The sequence below is a fragment of the Leucopleurus acutus genome (genome assembly GCF_964270905.1).
Source record: "Leucopleurus acutus genome assembly, chromosome: 9".
NCBI classification, from domain to species: domain Eukaryota; kingdom Metazoa; phylum Chordata; class Mammalia; order Artiodactyla; family Delphinidae; genus Leucopleurus; species Leucopleurus acutus.
The window spans coordinates 59,256,836-59,261,459 of NC_139144.1; positions in this window are offsets into that span (position 1 = coordinate 59,256,836).

Genomic DNA, 4,624 nt, shown 5'->3' on the forward strand with positions numbered 1-4,624 from the left:
ATCAGAAAATAACCCTCAGGGGCTTCCCTGGTTGCGCAGTGGTTGAGAGTCCGCCTGCCGATGCAGGGGACACGGGTTCGTGCCCCGGTCTGGGAAGATCCCACATGCCGCGGAGTGGCTGGGCCCGTGAGCCATGGCCGCTGAGCCTGCGCGTCCGGAGCCTGTGCTCCGCAACAGGAGAGGCCACAACAGTGAGAGGCCCGTGTACCGCAAATAAAAAAAAAAAGAAAAAGAAAATAACCCTCAGGAAGTTTGGAGTTTGCTTTAACATTACTTATGAAAAGGACTAGAAAAGAGAGTGGTACAGATCAACTGGCCCAAACTCCCCCCATACAAAGACTATTCAAAACTCATTTGACTCATCTGACGACAGAGACAAATATGATATCACATATGTGTGGAATCTACTAAAAAATGATACACATGAACTTTTTTACAAAACGGAAACAGACTCACAGATCTTAAAGTCATATGTATGGTTACCAAAGGGGAAATGTGGAGGGAAGTGATAAATTAGGAGATTGGGATTAATGTATAAACACTACTATATATAAAATAGATAACTAACAACGACCTACCATACAGCACAGGGAACTCAATATTCTGTAATAACCTATATGGGAAACGAATCCGAAAAGAATGGATGTGTGTGTGTGTGTGTGTGTGTGTGTGTGTGTGTGTGTGTGTATATAACTGATCACTTTGCTGTATACCTGAAACTAACACAACATTGTAAATCAACTATACTCTAAAAAAGATGTTTAAAAAACTCATTTGATTTGATGAGAGTTATATTGGGCTGCTAAGGTTGGCGGGGGAGCAGCTTAAAAATTGAACTTCATCCACAGGAAGCAAGAGAAAGTGCCCCCCCAAAAGGTAAACAAGAATTAAAGAAGGTGACATGAAATGATCCTTCAAATGCCTCAAAGCGCCTAATAGCTTACACTGGAGTCAATGACGATTTGACTGCCACACTGTAAAAAAGTTGCTCAGGAAGACATAAGGAAAGCAGGGCAACTCAGAATTTTCTGTTTTGGTCTAAGGAGGAAAGTAGTCATATTTCCAAATAGTCTGGAAGAAGTATACAACTATTAACAATGACCACCATGACAAAAGACCAGGAATACTCTGGGAACCACACTACAGTTCCCTTCCTCGCATTGCTGAGCGTGGAAGGGGTGGGACCTGAGTGCTTATGGGAGAGCCCATGGGCCTATGGTGCTATAGCCCCTGTGATCCCATAGGAGATGAGTGAATGATTGGACTTGTTAACAGCCCTGAATGATCTGTGCTGCTTATGTCAACTTGAAAGGTATTAGACCAGATTCCCCACCAAAGGTTATTAAAAAGTATAGACAGAGGAGTGGCTCTGAATCAGGACACAGACTGTGCACATGGCGAAGTACATCTCTGGGCTGAGAGCTGAGGCACCGTGGAAGAACTAGGGACTTGGGCCAAATCCCAGTTCTGCCCCTTATTAACTCTGTGGCCTTGGGCAAATTCCTTAAGATGACCATGCCTCCAATTACTCATTTTTAAAATGGTGATAGTGATACTGATATCACAGGTTACAGTGAGATTAAAAGAAGTTTTATATATATGTTTTTACGTGTGATAAGGCCTAGCACACAGCAGGAGTTTAGTAAATAGTAGTTCCCCCCTTCTCTCTTCCATCATGGGGATTTGGGCTGGACTCACTTTTAAATGTTCTGAAAGAGGCTGGTGATAAAAGCTCTTTTGGCTCCCTACATGCCAAACTCACAAATACACTGTAAAATGACTTCATGAGGCCATGGAAGGAGAAGAAAGGAATTAGATTATATCTAAAGAAGGCAGGTGTAGGCCATGAGAATTCATGCTGGGAGGGTTCCCCAAGGTGCCTGGTCACTGGCTGAGTCCAGCCGTGCACTGGCGGGTGAAGAACAACTTATTCCAAGGTCACGGTTCTGATCCAAAATAGTCATAACAGCAACATCTCTCATTAAATAGTGCTTTCTCTATGCCAGGCAGGATTCTCAGCACTTAACATATATTATCTCATTTAATCCTTACAACAATCCTACCAGACAGGAACTACTCTTATCTCCACTTTACAGATGAATAAACTGAGGCACAGAGAGGTTAAGTGACGTGTGCCTAAACCTACTCTGTTCCCAGTACCATTCTGTGACCTCTCCTAGCTGCTTGTTTTCTAGAACCTAGTTTAATAACAAATATTTCTAGAGAGCCCCACGTCTTAGAACACTTGTTCGAATTTGCAATATCCATTAAAATTTAAATGCTCATACCTTTGACCCAGCAATTGCTTTCCTAGGAATATGGCAGTAACCACTCAAATATGTAAAAATACCATAATACAAAGTTATTTGTTGCAGCTTTGTTTCAAAAAGTTAAAAATTGGAAACAAGCTAGAATAAAACATTGGAAACAAGCTAAAATGACTACCACTATGAAATGGACTAAAGTATGGGGCACCCATGCAGTTAGGATCCTATGGAGGCATGAAAAAGAATGTGGTAGGTAGCCCTCTAGGCACTGACCTGGAAAGATGTCACAATGTATGAAATGAATGAAACAAGAGAAAATATAGCATGTAGAATGATCTTGCTTTTTCAGTTGTATTACATGTTATTAGCCAGAGAGGGAGAAAAAAATCTGGAATATAACCAAGCTAGCCCCAGTGGTTATTTCTAGAAATTTTGCTTTCCATTACATATTCCTTTTATATATATTTTTTTTTACAATGAGAATGTATTGATTTTTTATATTAGAGGAAATAGAGACTTGTATCTTTAGGCCTGTACTTTGTCTCATTTGATCCTGTGGCTACCCTGGGAGGTACATAAAACAGAAGAAACTCAGAGAGGCTCAGAGAGGCAAAATGACTTGCCCAAGGTCACCTAGCTGTCAGAGGAATGCTCCAGTCATCCATTCCGGTATACCTTACCCAGCAGTCAGTGCTACAGTATTGTACTATTTAATACATCCTTGAATTACAGCTTTAGCAGTAGCACTAGCCCACCCTTGTACAGAGTCATGCTGCAGCTTTACCTGGAAAACTGCATAAGATTTCTGTAGTTACACCTCAAGGAAGATGTAAAAGAGTTGGAGACCAATCAGAGAGGAGAAACCAAAACAGTACGATTTCTATACAATAGAGAAGGCTAATGGATGTTAGCCAAGAGTGTCTAAGACTGAAGTTTAGAAACCATGAAAGAAACAGATGCACAGATCAGCAATCTGTTCTCCAAATCCCAAAACTCTGAAGTATGAAGATGTGATTTAATGTTTCAAAATACTAGCTTTTGGTTCAATACAAGGTAAATACTATCTGCAGAAAACATTACACCAAAGCTGACATAAAATGAGAGTAAAAGTAATAGACATTTATATCAATTCATAAATTATAGCTCAATAACTGTGTAACCTGGGAATCCAGGGCCAGGCCTGACCTGCCACAAAATATCCCACAGAGTCAAGGAAGAGAGAATTTGGGGCTGTGGGCCACTGGCGTGACTCAGTGCCACGTTTATGATTATCATTTTATTCCTTTTTCATTCCCTGAGAGCCATGAGACATCTTTTCTAATATTTTAAATCATGTGCTTTGGGTTTCGATTTCTTTCTTCAAAATAGATTAAGCTATTTGAATTTGCTTTCGTGTCACTGCTTCAGACAACATCTTATTTTACCCATCATATTGCCAATTGCTCTCGTATTTGGCATTCAGCAAATCTCTTGACCTTCAGTTGTTTTCCTCTTGGATATTTTCATTTAATAATTGTATTTTCAAAAGTTACTCTCAAAATTGAGCACATCAGAGTTAACAATATCATCATTCTAAAGATTCAGGCCACACTTTATTTTATATCCAGTTTTTGTTTGTTTAAAGATAATCTAGTCTTACTTAAATCCACATATCCAAAACCATGCCTGGAGGCTTCCCTGGTGGCGCAGTGGTTAAGAATCCACCTACCAATGCAGGGGACCCGGGTTCGAGCCCTGGTCCAGGAAGATCCCACATGCTGCGGAGCAACTAAGCCCGTGCACCACAACTACTGAAGCCCATGTGCCTAGAGCTCGTGCTCCACAATAAGAGAAGCCACCGCAGTGAGAAGCCCGCACACTGCAATGAAGAGTAGCCCCTGCTTGCCGCAACTAGAGAAAGACCACGCGCAGCAACGAAGACCCAATGCAGCCAAAAATAAATTTTAAAAAACAAAAACAAAGCAAAAACCATGCCTGAAATTGTCATCTACTAAATAATTATATCCTGAATTTACTAATATAATTAAATATTCAGACATAGTATATAAGTATCATTATATTAGTAAACTATATGGAGATATCTTTGGTGAGGTCATAAAGAGGGCACAAACCCATCACTGACCCCTCTCCGCACAGTCCCTCAAAATGTTACCCTGTTATTTCAATGTATAGAAATAGAACAAAACACTATACATTTTAAGACTTCTTTTCTTGTTTATTTTGTCTGTACAAATTCTTAATATACAGTTTCTTAAACTAAAATTTTGTCTGTCACCTTGGTTATAGCACCCAAGAAGAACCAGCACCTCTAGGTGCTGGAGTCCAAGCTGTCCTTTCATTCTGTGTTCCCATTACTC